This window comes from Phyllobates terribilis, unplaced genomic scaffold (assembly GCF_046119375.1).
Source record: "Phyllobates terribilis strain yellow unplaced genomic scaffold, ASM4611937v1 Scaffold_9__5_contigs__length_417890890, whole genome shotgun sequence".
NCBI classification, from domain to species: domain Eukaryota; kingdom Metazoa; phylum Chordata; class Amphibia; order Anura; family Dendrobatidae; genus Phyllobates; species Phyllobates terribilis.
In genome coordinates this window covers 224,300,187-224,323,084 of record NW_027362769.1, presented here as the reverse complement: position 1 = coordinate 224,323,084, position 22,898 = coordinate 224,300,187, and positions in this window count along the sequence as shown.

Genomic DNA, 22,898 nt, shown 5'->3' with positions numbered 1-22,898 from the left:
AGTGGAATAAAAAGACAATATTAACGACCCTTGGAAGAGACGTGGAGGTCACAGTAGCTTAACAAGACGATTTTAATGCCCCTTCCAAGAGCCATGCAGTACAGCATATTAAAAACATTATTCCCATTATTGGGGAGTGGGTCTCCCATAGTCTTTGCCTATGCCTTCCAAGCAAAAGCTGCCAAACATTAGGACAGAGGAACTTGCAATGCTGGCAACATGGACCACGGTCACCCTGGTGGTATAGTGGTCGTGGAGGCTGAGGATAAGGAGAAGAGCAAAAAACAGCCGAAATGAGGAAGCGTATACCCATGTGTGGGTTTGAAGCGATGCATGGGAATACACCTCCCGAAATAACACAGTGGATTTGACTTTATGCTACTCTGCTGTCATTTGGTGGTGATGAGAAGTCTGGCCCAATCCAGCCCTTGTTCATTTTGATAAGGGTCAGCTTGTCAGCATTGTCAGTTGACAGGCGAGTGCGCTTATCAGTTATAATTCCCCCAGCGGCACTAAAAACACGCTCCGATAACACACTAGCGGCAGGGCAGGCCAGGACCTCCAAGGCATACAGAGTGAGTTCATTCCAAGTGTCCAGCTTGGATACCCATTAATTAAAAGGCACAGAGGAATCACGGAGGACGCTGGTACTCCCTCACCATTTTTTGAAACTTTCCACTCCTTCTGAGAGTACCCTGCGCCTCAGGGCCTGTAAGCTGGGCAAGTCTCAGAAAACTGCCCTAGAACATTGACAGTGTTCCCCTGCCTCTGCTGTATTGGAGTTGCGTCTCTCTCGCCTGTATGCCTTAGTTTGGCAGCGAACTGTGACCTCTGCCGCTACCGTGTTCAGATGGGAATTTTTTTAATAGTTCTGCAGCAAGGGCCTTCTGGTACTGCCCCATTTTTGTAGACCTCTCCAACTCAGGAATAAGAGAGTGAAAGTTCTCCTTGTAGAGGGGGTCTAAAAGTGTCAACCAGTAATGACTGTCACCCAACATTTTGACAATGCGAGGGTCACGGTTAAGGCAGCGTAACATAAAGTCAGCCATGGGTGCCAGACTGGTAATGGGCAAGACTTCCGTGTCCTCACCAAGATGACGACTGATAGTGTTGAGCGATCACTAAAATGCTCGGGTGCTCGAAGCTCGGGCCGAGCTCACCGTGATACTCGGGTGCTCGACCCGAGCAACGAGCCCAATGTTAGTTTATGAGAGACCCGAGCATTTTTGCGGCAGCACCCCCGGCAGTCTGTAGAAAGCCTAAAAAGTGCCCAAAACGATAGTGACAGTGCTCAAAAGACATGGGGGCAGCATGGGGATCGCCCCTGGAAGCATTTCTGACCCCCAGGTCACTGCTGTCAACAACGTGGTCAGAGGTATTAAGCCACTTTTGCGGGCTCACAATAAAACGTTCAAAAACGAAACTGAAACGGTTTTCCTGTGAAATATGTTAAGGAATTTCCTTTCCAGGGTAAAAACTTGTGTATAAGGTAAAATAAATAACCAAAAACAAAAATACTCCTCCACACCTTGGGCTATGTTCACAAGTAGCATTTTTCATGCGTTTTTGCACTTTTGTATTGCTTTCAACCGTGACAAATGCGTTCACCGGGAAATGTAATTTTAACATTTTACAACCTTATCTGGCCATGTGCTGTGTGACACATGCATACAGTGCTGAAAAGACAAGGGATCAGCATGGGGAAGACCCCTGGAAGCATCTCTGACCCCCAGGTCACTGTCTAAAAGTGTGCCCATCAGAAGTGATCCTTGCCGCATCAGAAGATGCAGACTTGCAACTATCCCCGTGCAAGTCCTTGTCCCAGGGCAGTGTTCAATTGTACCTCCCCCATTCCTTGCAATGCAAGCGAAAATATGCAGCCAACCACCCACCCACCCGCAGGCTGCAATACCATACTGCTAGCTTTCACTTGAAATGGGGCCTTTTAGTTTGGAGGAGGCCGAAGTTGGCCACTACCTCATGGCCGCTTCGGCAGCGAGGTATCCATGCTCTGTCCCCAGCCGCCCGGCGGCAGGGTGTCCACGCTCGGCCCCCAGGTGTCCATACTCGGTCCCCAGCCGCCCTGATTTCTCCTGTCACCTTCCCCCACACTTTTCTTAGCCTGGCCTGCTTTAGGGCAGCATTGGACGAGCCCACCAGAGAACCAGACTCCTCCGGTGGGCCCTGGCTTCTCCATCAGGGGAGTTGAGAGTGCCTAGGTGAGGAGCATGATGATGATGATAGAAGTTAGCATCTGCTTTGTTTTCTTGGAATGCAAGCGCATGTATGTAGTAGCGGCTAGGCCTGAGGTGGTCCGTGTTTTGGCGGATGTTTTCCTGCTACTATCCCAGTTCTATGACTCCCTTTAAAACAAAGCTTTAGGTGATAAATGATGGATGAGGTGGTGGCAAAGGAGAAAGAGCAGGAGGAACAGGGACCATTCACATCAATATCAGGCCAGTCAACCAGATATGTCTTGTAGGATATGTTTCTGTAACAAAAGGAGCGGTTCGGCTACACAGTTATAGGGCATACAGTGAGTGCAATGCCTTCCAAAAATTTTGAGCCACTCCAATGCCCCTTGGAAATGACATGGAGGTCAGAGGGCGTTAACTAAACCTTTTTTTCGATTTATAGCAACTGGGTCTCCCGTGCACTGTTGGCCTAAGCAGTGAATGGAAGGCTTTCCAAAAATTATGAGGAACTGCAATGCCCCTTACAAGAGCCATGTGTGGCACCCCAGGGGTCTGGTCACCACAGTAATAGAGATATTACGTCGGAGAGCAAGTGGGAGGTTTCCTGGTCAGGATCCCTTAAACATGCAACATCCTCCTGCCCCAGTCCTGGGAGGGGAGAATTCTGCCCTTATAAACTGTATCTGGGGCGGGGTTGAGTGAGTCAGAGAACAGTCAGAGTCAGAGTGAGAGCAAGGGAAAGTAACAGCAAGGAGCTCTGTAGGAGCTAGGAGCTAAAGACCAGGGGCTGGAAGCTGAGCAGAGCTCGCCCTGGCAGAAGACAATAGGAACCGGACACAGGAGTCAGAAGCTGTGAGGACTTATATTTATTTATATATCCAGCAGCAGAAACCAGCCGGCAGGGGAATTCAGGTCCTCTGGCCATAGAAGCCCGGAGGCTCAGTCACAAGCAAGGGACCAGCACCGCCGTCATGGAGCGGAGGCTAACAGAAGGCCCCAAGTCACCAGCCATACGGGTGAGTACTACACGGTACACTCAGGGACGTGGGCTACTTCTACCCGCTTCAAGCAAGGTAGCCAGGAAGAGTGCAGACAGACGGGGAGGCCTACAACTCCACCTGGCCAGGGGAACTCCTGCTTGCTCACAGACTGACCAAGCCTCTTATGCTAGCCAGTACTCCCGGGAGGGTCTACCTTATAATCATCAGTAAGGACCCTGAATTGCACTGCAAAGACTCTGAGTCGTTCCTGCTGAGCTCGTGCACCATCACCCCCATCATCCACACTCACTGCCCTGAGGCTATACTCCTCCCGAGGGGAGTTATCCTATTCTATGCTGCGCACACACCAGCCTCAGCGGTCTGCCTCGCAGCGGTGGTACTCCCTGACCGCAATCCACGGGTGGCGCAGTCGGACAATTAACCTCAAAACCTAAGAAAGACTGCCACTGGTTTGACCAGCCTGAGCCACGGGACCGGGTCACCGCCACGGAGACTACAGACCCCAGAGACCCGGCACCGGGCATCCCACACACGTGTACACACGGCCCAGGGGGCGCGTCACATGCAGTACAGCATATTACAAACATAAGTCCAATTATTGGGGAGTGGGTGTCCCATAGTATTTGCTTATGCCTTGCAAGCAAAAGCTGCCAAAAATTAGGACGGAGCAACTTGCAATGCCTGTTACAAGAGCCATGCAGTACAGCATATTACAAACATAAGTCCCATTATTGGGGAGTGGGTCTCCCATAGTATTTACTTATGCTTTCCCAGCAAAAGCTGGCAAAAATTAGGACGGAGCAACTTGCAATGCCCCTTACAAGAGCCATGCAGTACAGCATATTACAAACATAAGTCCCATTATTGGGGAGCGGGTGTCCCATAGTATTTGCTTATGCCTTGCAAGCAAAAGCTGCCAAAAATTAGGATGGAGCAACTTGCAATGCCCCTTACAAGAGCCATGCAGTACAGCATATTACAAACATTAGTCCCATTATTGGGGAGTGGGTCTCCCATAGTATTTGCTTATGCTTTCCCAGCAAAAGCTGCCAAAAATTAGGACGGAGCAACTTGCAATGCCCCTTACAAGAGCCATGCAGTACAGCATATTACAAACATAAGTCCCATTATTGGGGAGTGGGTGTCCCATGGTATTTGCTTATGCTTTCCCAGCAAAAGCTGCCAAAAATTAGGACGGAGCAACTTGCAATGCCCCTTACAAGAGCCATGCAGTACAGCATATTACAAACATAAGTCCCATTATTGGGGAGTGGGTGTCCCATGGTATTTGCTTATGCTTTCCCAGCAAAAGCTGCCAAAAATTAGGACGGAGGAACGTGCAATGCTGGCACCCTGGTGGTATAGCGGTGGTGGAGGCTGAGGATAAGGAGAAGAAGATTAAACAGTAGAAACGAGGAAGCATATACCCATGTGTAGGTGTGAAGCGGTGCATGTGAATACACCTCCCGAAATAACACAGTGGATTTGACTTTATGTTACTCTGCTGTCATTTGGTGGTGATGAGAAGTCTGGCCCAATCCAGCCCTTGTTCATTTTGATAAGGGTCAGCTTGTCAGCATTGTCAGTTGACAGGCGAGTGCGCTTATCAGTTATAATTCCCCCAGCGGCACTAAAAACACGCTCCGATAACACGCTAGCGGCAGGGCAGGCCAGGACCTCCAAGGCGTACAGAGCGAGTTCATTCCAAGTGTCCAGCTTGGATACCCAATAATTAAAAGGCACAGAGGAATCACGGAGGACGCTGGTACGATCGGCAAGGTACTCCCTCACCATCTTTTGAAACTTTTCACTCCTTGTGAGAGTACCCCGCGCCTCAGGGCCTGTAAGCTGGGTGGGTGTCAGAAAACTGTCCCAGAACGTTGACAGTGTTCCCCTGCCTCTGCTGGATTGGAGTTGCATCTCTCTCGCCTGTACGCCTTGGTTGGGCAACGAACTGTGACCTCTGCCGCTAGCGTGTTCAGATGGGAATTTTTTTAAGAGTTCTGCAGCAAGGGCCTTCTGGTATTGCCCCATTTTTGTAGACCTCTCCACCTCAGGAATAAGAGAGTGAAAGTTCTCCTTGTAGCGGTGGTCTACAAGTGTCACCAACCAGTAATGACTGTCACCCAACATTTTGACAATGCGAGGGTCACGGTTAAGGCAGCGTTACATAAAGTCAGCCATGCGTGCCAGACTGGTAGCGGGCAAGATTTCCGTGTCCTCACCAAGATGACGACTGACCATGCTCTCCTCCTCCTCCTCCCCCCTGTCCTCAGGCCACCCACGCTGAACCGACGGTATGACACTTGTACAGGTACTACCGTCTACAACGCATGATAGCAGCTCCTGTTCATCCTCCTCCTCCTCCTCCTCCTCTCCCTCATTGTCCCCCAATGCACGTTGGGATGAGTTGAGGCTGGGCTGTGTGTAATCGCCCGCTACGGCTTCTTGATCCATCTCATCATACTCTGGCTGCAATGCCTCCTCTTTAATTCTCTGCAGAGAGCGTTGCAAAAGACAGACAAGTGGGATGTTGACACTAATGATGGCGTCATCGCCACTCACCATCTTGGTGGCCTCCTCAAAGTTTGTCAAGATGGTACATATGTCAGACATCCAGGTCCACTCCTGAGGTCTTATGTGTGGAGTCTGACCTGAATATCGAAGGCCTTGTTGCAGCTGGTACTCCACAACTGCTCTCTTCTGCTCAAATCCTTTGCAACATGTGGAGGGTAGAGTTCCAACGTGTGGGGACATCACACACCAGTGTGCCGGAAGCTGCAAATGCTGCTGCAACACATCAAGGGCGGCGGAAGCTGTAGCCGACTTGCAAAAATGAGCTGACAGGCGGCGTACTTTCACGAGCAGATCTGGCAACTCGGGGTACGATTTAAGAAACCGCTGAACCACGAGGTTAAGCACATGAGCCAGGCATGGTACGTGTGTGATCTCACCTCGCCTCAGAGCCGCCACCAGGTTACGGCCATTGTCACACACGACCATGCCGGGATGTAGGTTCAGCGGTCTCAGCCACAGATCTGCCTGCTCTTTCACAGCTGTCCGCAACTCACAAGCAGTGTGAGGTTTATCACCTAAGCTTATGAGTTTCAGCACAGCCTGTTGCCGCTTGGCGGAGGCAGTACTGCAATGCTTCCAGCTTGTAACTGATGTGGTGATATCTGAGATGGAGGCTGAACATGAGGAGGAGGAGGATGCGCAGGAGCTGTACACTGTGGGGGCAACTCTGACTGACATAGGGCCTGCAATCCTCGGTGTGGGGAGGATGTGTTCCGTCCCAAGGTCCGACTGGGTCCCGGCTTCCACTATGTTTACCGAGTGTGCCGTCAGAGAGATGTACCGTCCCTGGCCACAAGCACTTGTCCACGTGTCCGTTGTCAGGTGGACTCTCCCAGTAACTGCGTTGTTGAGGGCACGGCAGATGCTTTGGGACACGTGCTTGTGTAGTGCGGGGATGGCACACCGGGCAAAATAGTGTCGGCTGGGGACCGAGTACCGAGGGACGGCCACCGCCATAAGATTGTGGAAGGATTCCGTCTCAACCAGCCTAAAAGGCAGCATTTCCAATGCAAGCAGTTGTGAAATGTGCCAATTTAGGACTATGGCTTGTGGGGCGTTAGCTGCGAATTTCCGCTTTCGTTCAAAGGTCTGGGATATGGACAATTGAACGCCGCGGTGGGACGTGGACGTGGATGTTGATGCTGTTTCTTGAGAAACTGCCATAACAAGTGAAGACTGAGAGGAGGGGGCATCTTTACATGCAGTATGGACAGGGGATTGCCTTGCACACACAACAGGGGGTTCTATTGCACGCACAACAGTGGAAGAAGCAGTGGTGACACCCGCTGACACTGGTCGTGGACTCTGGGTTTCGCCCCACAAAGTCGGGTGCTTTGCTGCCATGTGCCTGATCATGCTGGTGGTGGTCAGGCTGGTAGTTTTGTCACCCCTACTGATGCTGGCATGGCAGGTGGAACATATGGCCTTTTGGGGTTATCAGCAGAGTCTTTAAAAAAATTCCAGACTCTGGAAGACCTACCGCTTGTACTGGCAACGTCCCTCGTGTTGGTGTTACGGGGAACGGTTGCCTGCCTTCTGTCTGCGGCCACCACACTGCTTCTTCCTGCCTGTTGGGGTACTCTGCCTCCATCCCCCTGTGTGCTGCTGGCCTCACTCTGCATGTCCTCCTTCCACAGTGGGTCAGTTACTAGATCATCCACCACCTCCTCCTCTTCCACTTGCGCACCACGATCCTCCTCCTCACTTCCTGGCAATTGTGTCTCGTCATCGTCCACCTCTTGTGACAGATTGCCAACGTCGACTTCCTGTGGCCGTGGCTGTTCAAATATTTGGGCATCGCAACATGGTATCTCCTCTTCCACCACTTCAAGCGTATCAGGCGAGGGGCCCAAATATGGAAATGGACCAGTGAACAGCTCTTCAGAGTGTCCAAGTGTGGGATCACTTGCTGTCTGACGACACTCGGCATGGTGGAAGGAAGGAGCATCAGGGTGAGGAGGAGAATGCGGTCGAGACTCACGGCTACTAAGAGTTGACCGTGTGGAAGACAGACCAGAGGTGGTGGTGCCCAGGTAACTGGAAGTATTGTCTGCTATCCAATTAATAACCTGTTCACACTGATCAGTTCTCAATACTGGTGTTGTTCTGTGCTTCCCTAATAATTCGGTCAAGAAGTGGGAGCGAGAAGATGTGGCTGTTGGTTGTGGCACATTTTCACCTTGGCCACGGCCCCGTCCTCTGCACGAACCTTCACCAGAACGTCCACTTCCACGTCCCTTGCCATGCGACTTGCCCATTGTAAATGAAGTAAAATAGCTTACACTTGCACTATCAATGGAAAAAGGGTAATAAAGAGTAGATTAGAACCGTGGAAGAGGAAAACCATGTTATTGTTTACTGGGGTATACCACACTTTTTTAAATAGAGATATTTGCAGCTGAACAGTGAGCAACACACTCAAACTGCTTTTTTTTAGATACCAAAGGCCCAAAACTGGATAGTACAGCGATTTGACCCATGGAACTGCGAAACCACACTGGGATGTTGGGCCTACACAAGACTATTTTCAACAGATATATTTTTGTGTCACAACAGTCAGGAGACACTACTGTTTTTCTTTACGGAAAAAACTACCAAAACCTGAATAATAGAGATTTTTTACCGTGGGATGGCAAAACCACAGTTATTGTTTACTGGGGTATACCACACTTTTTTAAATAGAGATATTTGCGGCTGAACAGTGAGCGACACACTCAAACTGCTTTTTTTTTAGATACAAATGGCCAAAAATGGATAATACAGAGGTTTGAACCGTGGAAGTGCAAAACAACACTTCTGTTTCTCTAGCCTACACCAGACTATTTTCAACAGTTATATTTATGTCTGAAAAATCAGAGACACGCTTTTTTTTTTTTTTTGGGGGGGGGGGGGGGACACCAAAAGGTTAATAAGACGGGTATTTGTACAGTGTGAAGGAGGAAAAAAAAGGAGGATTTAGATGGAAAAAAAATGATTTTTCCTGGCCCCCGACACCTGGTGCTAAGTCCAGCAATTTGAGCAACAGGAGCACACAGGACTGTAATGCAGCGTTTGCTGGTATAACCACTGTGTCTCCTATACAGCCTGCCTGCCTGGTATCTGGGATGGATATTAGTCCTGAAAAGGACTGTTTGTTTGTTCTGGCAGCCTTTACAGACCCTACACTAACTATTTCGCAGTTTGTATCTCTCCCTAAATCAGCAGCGCTGTCCCTACACTGTCTAATCCGGAGCGACTGTGTCCAAGATGGCGGCGCCCGGTTTTAAATACTCGAGGTGACGCTGTGCGGCCAGCCAATCACTGTAATGCCCACAACCAACATGGCTGCAGCATTACAGTGACTAGCTGGCAATCCCTGCATGTTCATTGGCTCTGTAAAGAGCGGCAAACATGCAGGGCGGAGACCCGAGCTCCTGCCCGAGTAACCCGGAAATGCTCGGTGCTCGCCGAACATCCCGAGTAGCGTGATGCTCGGACGAGTACCGAGCAGTGTCGAGCATGTTCGCTCAACACTAATAATTACCATTAAAGAGGTTGTCCACTACTATATAAAATGCCCAAATGTATTTAAACAGTGGAGATAAGAGTTTTTGTAAATACCTTCTGCTGTGCGTCTTGCCTGTGAGTGGCGCTATCGCTGGCCGCTCAAAGTAAGCACGTGATCCCCGGCTCTGACATCCGCTGATATCATGTCAAGTTCTGGCTGCAGTTGGGCATGACCCGGTGACGCGCTCCCCCTGATTGATGGGCTGTGGGCGGGTTTCAATGCACGTCACAGCCCCGTATCCACCACAGGCTTTCCCAAAGTGTGCAGAGGAGAGAGAAAGCGTTGTCATGGCTGACAGGGGCCTAACAATGATTGCCATCTTGGTCCTCCTTTTAAACCCAGCCAAAAAGAATGCCTCTCAATGTTATGCTGGCTAGAATAATACACTACAATGCAGAAATGTTATAGTGTAATATATGAGAGATCAAGAGCAATCAACTTCAACTTCCAGTCCCCAAGTTTTCTCTATAGTAGTGGAAAACGTCTTTAACCAGTTTTCTCAAATTTAAAATAAAGTACATTCCACATTTTAATTATTTGAAATTTTCTAACTATATATTTTTTTAAGACTGTTTACAATGCAGTTTGACATCTGTGATCTCTCTCCAGTAAGCACATTAATATGGATAAACTAGCAGGAAAATAATCTGTTGATTTAGATGAGATATGAGCATGCTAGGTGACATGTGCAGAGGTCACTGCACAGAGAGGGGGGAGGAGAAGCTGTGCGATTTCAATCACCTATAGTGTGATCTTGCATTGTCTGCCTCCAGCTTTATAAGTCCTCTCATAATAACGAAATGGCTTCTGACACTGCCTCAGCGTAAAAAGTATAGGCACATTTTCTTTTATGTATTAAATTATCACATTTGAATATGTATTAATTGTTTGTCAGTGAAATCAATTCAGTTTAGTAAATTTATTCAGGATGATATCAATAGCCATAGTTTTAACCATATGTCTTTTACAATGTGAAATTCATGCCCATAATAACTTACGTTGTAGAAGCAAATGCATAAAGGTTATACAAACCAAGAACAAATGTCTTTGCTTGGTTTAATTGATGAACGCATGCTTTAATATGTATTGACAAGTCAAGATCATTTCATGTTACAAAGGACAAAATCACCAAACCATGCCTGAATTTTATTTCCAAAGACTTTGGGAACTAATCACAAAATAGAAAAATGTTAAATGACTGAATCTTTTAATCTTATACATGTAACCTTGTAATGCTATATAACAGCTATAGCCATCATGCTGGTCGGTCGGGTATTGCTTGTGTACCCATGCGATGAGCTGCGGGAGCCCAGCTGATATATAGGAGGGTTCCTGCTGAAACTTTGGTGATTGCTATGGTTAATAGCAACTGATGCATCTAGTTGATTCAGCAGAGACCAGTCCACAGAGATGCCAATCTGTTGTCATGGCTGACAGAGACCTAACAATGGACCCAATGATTGCCATCTTGGTCCTCCTTTTAGGCCCAGCCAAAAAGAATGCCTCTCAATGTTATGCTGGCTAGAATAATACACTACAATGCAGAAATATTATAGTGTATTATATGAGAGATCAAGAGCAATCAACTTCAAGTTCCAGGTCCCAAGTGGGACAACAAAAAAAAAGTTTATGAAAATGTTAGTGACGCGCCCCTGGGCCTGTGTCGCGCTGCGTTGCGCACGCGGGAGCTTACCCGGAGCCGGATCTGTTTAGGGTTGTAGTCTCGTGGCGGTGACCCGGTCCGTGCCCAGGGAGTCAAACTGGACGGCAGTCTGTTAGCGGTAGAAAATGGTTGATGACTACGCCACCCGTTGAATGCAGCCAGGGGGCTGCTGCTGCAGGGCAGACCGCTGAGGCCGGTGGAAGGATGGTGCAGCGTGATAGTATAACCCCCAACGGGAGGGGTATGGCCTCAGGGCAGCCGACGTGGATGATGGGGGTAGCAGGAACCACTCAGAGACGGTATGGTAGCGTTCAGGGTCTTTACTGGTAACAACGATAGACCCTCCCGGAGTACTTGCTAGCGAACGGGGCCTGGTCAGTCCTTGAGCAGATGGGATCTCCCCTGGCCAGGCGTAGTTGTAGGCCTCCCAAGCTGACTGTACTCTTCTGGCTACCTTGCTAGAAGCTGATGTAAGTAGCCCACGTCCCTGAGTGTACCGTGTGGTGCTCACCCGTATGGCCGGTGACTCGGGGCCTTCTAATGGCTTCCGCTCCACGATGGCGGTGCTGGTCCCACGCGTGTGACCGGGCCTTCGGGCTTCTGGGCCAGGGGACCTGAAATCTCCTGCCTGACGGATTCTGCTGCTGGGTAGAAGTTAGTCCCCACAGCCTCGGACTCCGGGTCCGGTAAAGAATCTTCTTAGTCAGGGCGAGCTCTTTAGCTGCCAGCCCCTGACTCCTTGTGACTCTGCTGCTTCCTATGCTGCTCTTGTCTCTACTCTTCCTGGACTCACCAACCCTGCCTCAGCCCCGGGTTTATACAGGGGAAGTTCTTCCCCTCCCAAGGCTGGGCAGGAGGTGTGGCATGCACAGGATCCCTGACCAAAGGACCTCCCACCTGCTCTCAGACGTAATATCTCTATCACTGTGACAACCAGACCCCTGGGGTGTCACACTCCCCCCTAGTGAAATGTAGTACTCCGGGACTAAACACTTTTTAGAAAAATATAACAAGGTATATCAAAGAACAATAAAATACAATAAGGAAACACAATAAGATGGTCACGGATGTCCGCAACCGGGTGCAGTCTTTGAAGAAAAGCAAAGGTGTCCATTTCACCAACACAGGGAGACGTAACCAGGTAGGGGTCTGTCCTACCCCGAGTCCTTAACAGTCTCTAGTCCATCCTGGGTTACGCTCCAACTATATACAAAGGATTCCCGGTAAATCCACCGAAGACTCCTAAAAACAACTAGAAACACAAAATTACACACAAGCAACAATAAACAGGTAAACATTGTAAAACAACTTAAACATTTAGATCCTCCAACGTGCGGGTAACTGGCCTCTAGTGGCCCTAGTGGACCTACGGAGCTGACTGTCTGGCCCTGAACTACAGGGTGTAGGAGCTGTCAAGGGTAAACTGGGCAGCTGTCTACCGGCTCTTTGTCTCACTAGGGGTACGGCAGGCTCACTATAAGCAGAGGGTGGATTCTCCTGTTCCGCTTGGGTGGAGTCTTCTGCCTCCTGGACCGGCTGCTCTTCCAGCTCTACCCGTTGCTCCGTAGGTTCTTGGGATGATGGTTGGAGGAAGGTGAGTACGGGTACCACAACTGCACCATTGACTTGAGTCCAAGACCGAGGGAAGTCCCCGAGCACGGTACTAACCATATCTTCCCTTTCTTCCACGGGTCGATGGTCTTCCTGTTCCTCCTCAGGGTTCCTCAGTTGTTCGGGGCACTTCTTCAGGTGGTCCCGGGATACAATGGCTGTGGTTTCCCCTCCGTCTTTACTGATGGTACAGACCTTCGGGTTCTCGTGGCTTGAGGGCAGTACGGTGTACGGGTCCTTCTCCCACTGGTCGTCCAACTTGTGGAGCCGTCTCTTCCTCTTCAAGACCTGCTCTCCGGGTACCAGGGGAACAGCGGGAGCATACTGGTTGTAAGTCTTCTCTTGTCTTTCCCTAGCCTGACAGAGACTTCGCTCCACGCTCTCCTGTACTTTCCGGTACTGCTGCTGCCTCTCTGTGTCCCAGTCTGTTTCTGGTGAAGTGTCCTCGGGCGTCAGGACTCCCATTTCCAGGTCAACAGGTAACTTACCAGGTCTTGCCCTCATTAGGTAAGCCGGGGTACAGTTGGTGGAACCTACCGGGATGTGGTTGTATAGGTCCACCAGATCGGGCAACTTCTCAGGCCACAGACTGCGTTCTTCCAGGGGCAACGTTTTTAGAAGATCCATTACCACCTGGTTCATTTTCTCACAAAGTCCATTAGTTTGCGGATGGTAGGGTGTCGTCCTTATCTTCCGGCAGCCATACAGATTGCAGAATTCCTGGAAGACCTCCGCTTCAAAGGCAGGTCCCTGGTCCGTCAGCACTTGGTCCGGGTACCCGTGTGGACGGCAAAAGTGCTGCTGGAAGGCTCTAGCTGCTGTTCGAGCCGTTAAGTCCTTGACGGGGACGACAACCAGAAACCGGGAGTAATGATCCACGATGGTTAACGCGTAGACGTAGCCACTTCTGCTGGGGGTCAGTTTTACATGATCCAAGGCTACCAGTTCCAACGGTTGCCGGGTGACGATGGACTGCAGGGGAGTCTTCTGGCTGGCCCGGTCCTTCCTTCTCAGATTGCACGGGCCACAGTCTCTGCACCACTTCTCGATGGTTCCCCTCATGCCTACCCAGTGGAACCGCTCGCGCAGCAGGAACTCCAGCTTTTTCCACCCGAAGTGTCCAGCTCCGTCGTGGTATGCCTCCATCACCATGGCTGCGTCTCTTCGTGGCACCACTACTTGCCAGAGTAGTTCATGCGTCCTGGAGTTAACCATTCTGCGGCACAACTTCCCCTTGTAAAGGAACAGTCGACTCTTCTCTGCCCATAGTTGTTTGGCTTCCTCTGGAGCGTCTGATTCCAGGCTAGCCTCCGGGCGAGTCAGCATCTCCTTCACCAGTCGGACGGCAGGGTCGCTGTCTTGCGTTTCCGCCCAGTTGTAGTGAGGTAAGGGGTTCAACGTAGCAGCCTGCTTACTCCTTACCCGGTGGGAATACTGGATAGTCCCATGACGGTGGAACGCAGGGAGTTCAGCTTCTTCCAGTCCCTCCGGATCTTCTCCTCCGTCCGGCAGGTTGGGCATCCTGGACAGGGCGTCCGCGTTGGTATTGGAGCGCCCTGCCCGGTATTTAATTGTGAACTCGTAGTTGGACAGACGGGCCATCCACCTCTGCTCCAGGGCACCGAGTCTTGCCGTGTCCAGGTGTGTCAGCGGGTTGTTATCCGTGTATACGGTGAACCGGGAAGAAGCGAGGTAATGCTTAAAGCGCTCGGTGACTGCCCATACCACGGCCAGGAACTCTAGCTTGAATGAGCTATAATTCTCGGGATTCCTTTCGGTGGGTCGCAGTTTTCGGCTGGCATAGGCGATTACTCGCTCTTTCCCCTGCTGAATCTGGGACAGTACGGCTCCTAGCCCGACGTTACTGGCGTCGGTGTAGAGGATGAAGGGCTGGCTATAGTCCGGATACGCCAAGATTTCATCCCCCGTGAGGGCCATCTTCAGCTGGCGGAAGGACTCTTCCTCTAGCTCTTCCCATTTGAAGGGCGGCTTCTGGTTCTTGGCCTTCCGGGACTGGCCTATCAGGAGGTCCTGCATAGGCGCCGCCTTTTTGGTGAAACCGGGAATAAACCTTCGGTAGTAGCCTACCAACCCTAGGAACTGCCGCACTTCTTTTACGCTGGAAGGGCTTGGCCATCCTTTGATTGCGGTGATCTTATCGGGGTCGGGAGCCACTCCGTCAGCGCTCACCACGTGTCCCAGGTATTGCACCTTTGGTTTCAGGAGGTGACACTTGGAGGGTTTCACCTTTAGGCCGTAACTCGCCAGAGCTTCGAACACCTCCGCCAGGTGTTTCAGGTGGTCCTCATAAGTTTTGGAGTATACGATGACATCGTCCAGGTACAACAGGACCGTCTCGAAGTTTCTGTGGCCCAGACAGCACTCCATTAATCGTTGGAAGGTTCCTGGGGCGTTGCAGAGTCCGAACGGCATGCAGGTGAACTCGCTAAGTCCCATCGGGGTGGTGAATGCGGTCTTCTCCCGGTCCGCCTCTGCTACAGGAACCTGCCAGTACCCGCTAGTGAGATCCAAGGTAGAGAAGAAGTTAGCAGATCTTAAAGCAGCCAATGACTCCTCTATCCTTGGTAAGGGGTACGCATCCTTGTGTGTGATACGGTTGATTTTCCGGTAATCTACACACATCCTCATGGTGTTGTCTTTCTTTTTGACTAAAACTAGTGGGGCTGCACAGGGGCTACAGCTATCCCGGATTACCCCAGCCTCCTTCATGTCTCTAAGCATCCCCTTGGCGTGTTGGTAATGTGCAGGGGGTACGGGTCGATACCTCTCTTTTATGGGAGGATGATCTCCCGTGGGGATGCGGTGTTCTACCCCCTTGACTCGCCCGAAGTCTAACGGGTGTTTACTAAACACTCTCTCATACTCTTGAACCACCCGATAGACTCCTTGTTTCTGGTGTGAGGGAGTGGAGTCAGTACCCAGATGTAGTTGCTGACACCAGTCCTCCATGTCTTTCTTAGAGCCGTTACCTTCCTCCGGGTGAGATGGAGGCAAGGGTTCCACAGATTGTATAGAATTTTGATTAGTGGTATATAATTTGGCTAGCGTGGCATACCGGGGCAGGTACACTTCCCTCTCCCCGATATTTATTATGCGAACGGGCACCCTCCCATGGCGTACATTGACCACCCCCCGTGCTGTCAAAATGGTGGGCCTACTGTCTGAGTAAACTGGTTCTACCATTGCCTGGTAATCTCTACCTCTCAGACCAATAGCTGCCCGGCACCAAATCATCATTTCACTTTTTGGGGGCATGGCAATAGGAAAAGGGTCACACATTCTTACGCTACCAATCTCACCGCCGGAGAGTTCCACTTGTTGCCGTTGCATCAGTGCCCGGATCTCTTTCTGGAGCACCCGCTGCTCGCCGGAGCTGGCATTCTTGGCAACCTGCTGTAAAAGGAAAATCACCTCTGCAAGACAATTTTCAATTACATTAGTTCCTAGAGTTATTTTTGGGTGACTCTCATGTTTGTCAATATCTACAATGATCAGTCCCTGTGCGGCCAGTTCGACTCTACCAATTTTGATGGTCACCTCTTTAAATCCGATCTGTGGCACGGGCTGACCATTGCTGGCGATGATACTCAAGTCGTCGTCAGGGTAGCGGGTAATATCCGAGTCATTCCAGTACTGCTTGAAGAGCACGTACGGGATGGTGGTGACCTGTGACCCGGTGTCCAGTAGGGCACTCATGGGAATGCCATCCAGTACCACAGGCAAGACTGGACGTCCTCCCACATATCTGTCGCGCCAGTTCGATGGGCCTGGTGATCTTTTTCCTGGGGGTTGGCCCTCTACCCCAGGTTGTGCCCGTTTAAAGAACAGTACCTTTCCATATGTCCGGGTTGATTGCAGCGGCGGCAGATGGGTCGTCCGTCCTCGCTGTATCGGTCACTGGGTCTTCCTCTGGCCGGTGGGGTCCTCCTTGGTCGACGCCACGGGATGTCCTCCGGTCCGGATGCCAGCTGGATCTTCCCTGGAGTGGAAACCTGTAAAGACTGCACAGTTCGGGTTAGCGCAGCAACGCTTTTAGCTAGCTCTTGGACCTGATGGTGTAGGTCTGGAGCCGGGTCATTGTCCAAAGCCTGCGCATCAGCTCCCACAGGCCCTGCTGACAAGGGCGCCGCCTCCTGGTAGTAAGTGGTAGTGGGGCGTCTGTGGGTCACAACGCCACCTGGTGCCGGTTCTCGGAGCACCCGGATGGTTCTGTCCTTGAACTGTGCAAATTCTAGATGAGGGTCCTGTAAGGCCATTGCCCGCAACTGGGTGCGGTGGGCATTGCAATATAAACCCTCTATAAATTGTTCGGTCAACAGCCTGTCCTCGTTTCCCACTCCATTAGGGTCGGTCTGCTTAATGGCCCTCAGGGCCTCTTGTAGGTTGAGTGCATAGTCCCTTATACTCTCATGCGCTCGCTGCTTGCACCCGTAGAATCTAAGTTTAATCTCGGCTGAGGTGCGGGTATCAAAGGTGTCCTTCAGCCGGGTTAGTATCCCTGCGACAGTCTTCCTCCCAGGTGGCCAGGATTTTACTTCCCTTTTGGCTGCCCCAGTTAGTTGGGCCACCAGGATGCTCACTTTTTGCTCTTCTGTGAGGGGGTACACCTGGAAGAGGCTATCCAGCTTTTCTCTAAAGTCATGCAGGGTATGTGACTCCCCTGAGTACTGGGGTAGCCAAGCTGCTCCCGGGATATAGGGCATGGTGAAGGGCATAACTGCAACAGCGGTAGCGCTGGCGGGGGTTGAGGCAGTGGAGCTCTCCTCCGTATCCGACATCTTCCTCCCCCCTAGTGGACCGTGGCCTACCTTGCGATGATCCTGTTCCGTAGGCCGCGGCTCCGCAGTGGATCGTCAGGGTTGAGGACCTTCCGTCGCGCTCCTGTGACGTCGGCGTCTGCTGGGCTCCTTCCAGGACCTTACGCAACGTCCGGACGTGAGGCGGGGCTTCAGTTCTCGCGCGCTTTCGGAGTCCACGCCCCTCTTCTTCCCGCGCGGCGTCCTCAAGATGGCGTCCAATGGCGGGAAAACTCCACGGATGGCGGGAAGAAGGTCGAAGATGGCGCCGGATGGCGGGAAAACTTCGCAGATGGCGGGAAGAAGGTAGAAGATGGCGCCGGATGGCGGGAAACCTTCACCACTGGTAAGTTTGAACAGTCTTTGCTTTTCAGGCACGCAGTACCCGGTGGTTGCGGGCACGAAATCCTGCCGACTACGCCAAAGTTGACGCGCCCCTGGGCCTGTGTCGCGCTGCGTTGCGCACGCGGGAGCTTACCCGGAGCCGGATCTGTTTAGGGTTGTAGTCTCGTGGCGGTGACCCGGTCCGTGCCCAGGGAGTCAAACTGGACGGCAGTCTGTTAGCGGTAGAAAATGGTTGATGACTACGCCACCCGTTGAATGCAGCCAGGGGGCTGCTGCTGCATTGCAGACCGCTGAGGCCGGTGGAAGGATGGTGCAGCGTGATAGTATAACCCCCAACGGGAGGGGTATGGCCTCAGGGCAGCCGACGTGGATGATGGGGGTAGCAGGAACCACTCAGAGACGGTATGGTAGCGTTCAGGGTCTTTACTGGTAACAACGATAGACCCTCCCGGAGTACTTGCTAGCGAACGGGGCCTGGTCAGTCCTTGAGCAGATGGGATCTCCCCTGGCCAGGCGTAGTTGTAGGCCTCCCAAGCTGACTGTACTCTTCTGGCTACCTTGCTAGAAGCTGATGTAAGTAGCCCACGTCCCTGAGTGTACCGTGTGGTGCTCACCCGTATGGCCGGTGACTCGGGGCCTTCTAATGGCTTCCGCTCCACGATGGCGGTGCTGGTCCCACGCGTGTGACCGGGCCTTCGGGCTTCTGGGCCAGGGGACCTGAAATCCCCTGCCTGACGGATTCTGCTGCTGGGTAGAAGTTAGTCCCCACAGCCTCGGACTCCGGGTCCGGTAAAGAATCTTCTTAGTCAGGGCGAGCTCTTTAGCTGCCAGCCCCTGACTCCTTGTGACTCTGCTGCTTCCTATGCTGCTCTTGTCTCTACTCTTCCTGGACTCACCAACCCTGCCTCAGCCCCGGGTTTATACAGGGGAAGTTCTTCCCCTCCCAAGGCTGGGCAGGAGGTGTGGCATGCACAGGATCCCTGACCAAAGGACCTCCCACCTGCTCTCAGACGTAATATCTCTATCACTGTGACAACCAGACCCCTGGGGTGTCACATTAGCAACTATAAGAAAATAATCTCCTTTTATCCCTTACCTATTTCTTTCTTAGGTTAATAAATTAAATATTACATCTTGTACATAATTGTTATTGTTGTTATTGTCAGATTTGTAATAACCCCAGCTATAAAGATTTCATATTAGTTAAATTATACTGCTTTAAAAAATATGGCAGAATAGCACAGGTTTAAAACACCCTAAGAGGAAAAAAAAAAAAATAAGCAAAAAATGTAATTGAAACAATAGAAATCAATCAAAAATATCATATGTTCCCCAAAATGGTACAAATAAAAACTGAAACAATGCCAAACCAAGCCTTAGCACAGCACAGCTCTAGTGACACAGAAATGAAAAAGTTACATCTCAGAAAATGGTAACAGAAATCAAATTTTTAGAGTTCAGAATTTTTTTTTAACCATTACAATAGAAAAAACTATACAAGTTTAGTATCACCCAAAAAGTTAAACAGCTATTTGTCTTGGAAAACAGGAATGAAAAACCTAGTAAATGACTGCGTTCTCAAAGGGCAGGATATTTGCATCTTTGGGTGTTGCTCAGAAGAACATACATTTGTACATGTGCACCATGGACTGCACACGGACATCCTATAGATACAGAATAGTCAGTGTTTCAGTGCATATGGGCAATTTTCCACATGGACCATTGGTCTATTAGAGCATATGGATAGAGATTATCAACATAGATTCAAATGATAGGTCAATGAGGTCCTGAAACTCAATTCTATATGCCCCAAGTGATGCATATGGGGTATTAGGATTTGGGATAGAATCAGGACTATGCTAGGCTAGGTTCACACATATATATTGCACCACAAACAGGATTTCAAGAGAAACTTATATGTCAAGTGATTGTTTACATCTGACTCCATCAACCTCGTAATATTGAATGGCCCCAACAGGACTCTGTCTGGTTTCCATCGGAATCATGTTTTTCGGGCATTCATATGGAAACCCCAACCAGTGCTCAGAAGAAAACAGACTGCATGTGTAAAACTACCTTAAGAGGTAAAATAAAGTAATAATCAGATTATCGGAAAGTGACCTCATGGATACTGTATAAATCATCATCACTATGAGAATCACTATGAGAAAAATTCACTTTATGAAATGTACATATGCAAGGTTCAAGGTCCTTATTAGTGCAAATAAACCATAAAGCAAGGTGAGAAACTGACCAAGAAAATGCAAGAAGAGATAAGGTTATGATTAGTAAAAAATTAAAAGACTTGTACAGTGAAAATATCACTAATCGACACTTAAATAATTTTAAATAAGTTCATTGTTTATATATGAAAATGAGTTAAAAAATGTGAAGAAGGTCAGAAATTTACTCTATCAAATAGTGAACCTGTTACAGCTAAGAGAACAAAGAATCTGCTTTCATTTTTTAAATGATTTTGTTGTGCCTTGTGGCATTAGGCTTATAATTGAAAACTACATTTTGGGGGTTTGGCATTTTGAATGTTCTCTAATGAAATGATAATGAGTTTAATTAAAGCTTTTGAAGTGACATATAAATGCCAGCCATTGTTACAACAAATTGTTAATAATTTGCATACATTAGGTGTTAAGAACATTCTTAACTCTTTTATTGGTGATATTCAATATTTAATCTTTTCTGTAGCTACATATTATTTTCTAAGAAACTTAAAGGGAACCTGTAGCCAGGTTTTTCCTATATAAACTAAAACCAATACCTTTAAGGTCTCTCTTATCACAGTTCAGCAACTTGCCTCCAACTACCTCTGCATATCCATTATACTGTGTATAGGGGAGCTAAGTGAAGCTAAGTGGCATCAAACTGTGTATAGGGGTTATGGGCCATCATACTGTGTATAGGGATTATGGGCCATCGTGTTGTCTGTGTATAGCTATTGGGCATCATACTGTACTGTATATGGAGCTATGGACCATCATACTGTGTGTAAGAGGACTATGAGGATCATACTGTTTACAGGGAAACTATGGGGTATTGTAGTATGTGGTTTGATGTGGGGAATAATAATATGTGTGTGGAATTGTACTTCGGGGGCCATCGTACTGTGAATGGGAGATTGTGGGAGCCATCATACTGTGTATGGGAGAATGTACTGTAGGGTCCATCATACTGTATATAGGGGGATGTTGGTGACATCATAATTGTATAAAGGCTATGGTGACCATCATACTGTGTATTGGGGCAGTGGGTCCGTCATACTGTGTATGGAGTCTGTGGGGACAATTATACTGTGTAAGGGGAGCTGTGTTGGCCATCAAACTATTTATAGTGGACTTTGGAGGCCATCATACTGTGTTGGTGGCTTTGGGGGTCATATTAATGTTTTAGTGGCAGTGGGGACCATGATCCTGTATAGGGGGGCTGTGGTTGCAATCATACTATGTGGGTGGAAAGGTGCACTGAACAGTTTGGCCACTCCAAGGATGCACAGAGTGCCTGTCCTTGGTTTAACAGTAATTTTGGGCTAATAGACTCTATTTAAAATAGTTGTCCCATGATTAAAGAGGTTTTCCACTACTAGGATATTGATGGCTTATTCTAAGATAGGTTATAAATATTAGATAGGTGGGGATTAGCAAGCAGTCCATAGAGATCAGCTATTACCCTCTCTGGCAGTGGCCGAACATATAGAGTATGAAGCAGAATACCACTGCAATGTCCAGATCATAGGCATAGATGAGACTGTTGAGTTTGGGTCAGGATTCCTATGGTTGGTCCAGGCATCTCAGTCTGCACTCGCACTGAGAATGTGGGGCATTAGATATCAGCTTTAATGATGAATATCCAATTTTAGAAATTTCAATCTTTTCACACCAAAAAAATGTAATTGAATGAATCCTACAAATAAATGCCAATATTTAAGGATTGACATTTGGTTTCATTATAAGTACATTGGCCAATGTTCAATGTGCTTTGTTAAAGACCAAATTAAAGTATGGACCAACATCACAGAGCTCACATTTTGCAAGATAGACCATACTGCTCGTTTTAATGATCCTCACAGGCATTATAATGCTTTGTTAGTTTCAAATGACACAATAATTCTTTGTTATATGTTGACTTTTTATTTTTTTTAATTGCTTACTTTTCAGTGGTGAACACTTAGGGAACACTTGGGGATGAGTTTAAAGGTCTCCTTGCTTGTGTAGTGTAATTGCATCAATGTGCATATAGTGTATAATGAAAAACTTGATTGAGATCATATATGATTCACTGTAGATTGATAGGGGTGGGGGGGATTTTTACTATGGCAGCAGCCATAAAGGCTGAAGTAATTTCTATTTCAGAATACTTTAATCTACTGTATGATCTGCTATCTTCACACTTGCATTAGCTCTTTTCTAATTAGTATAAATAAAAGATTACTTGATATAAACAGGAGAGACACATTAGTCAATTCAATATAACAGATCATAAATATATCAATAATTATTAAATGATCTATCATATTAAAGTCATGACATTTATGCAAGCAGAGCTGAGGATAAATATACATCCTGCAGTTATGGGATGGCATCAAGCTCTGCTCCTTCTGTACCGCAAAAGCTGAAGAAACTTGAGAGCTAGAAAGTTATAGAAACACCATACAGGTGCATCTCACTAAATTAGAATTTCATCAAAAAGTTAATTTATTTCAGTTCTTCAATACAAAAAGTGAAACTCATATATTATATAGAGTCATTACAAACAGAGTGATCTATTTCAAGTGTTTATTTCTGCTAATGTTGATGATTATGGCTTACAGCCAATGAAAACACAAAAGTCATTATCTCAGTAAATTAAAATAATTAACAAAAACACCTGCAAAGGCTGCCTAAGCATTTAAAAAGGTCCCTTAGTCTGTTACAGTAGGCTCCACAATCATGGGGAAGACTGCTGACTTGACAGATGTCCAGAAGGCAGTCATTGACACACTCCACAAGGTCCCAGAGTTCCAATTTTCATTTGGAAATCAAGGTCCCAGAGTCTGGAGGAAGAGTGGAGAGGCCACAATCCAAGCTGCTTGAGGTCTAGTGTGAAGTTTCCACAATCAGTGATGGTTTGGGGAGCCATGTCATCTGCTGG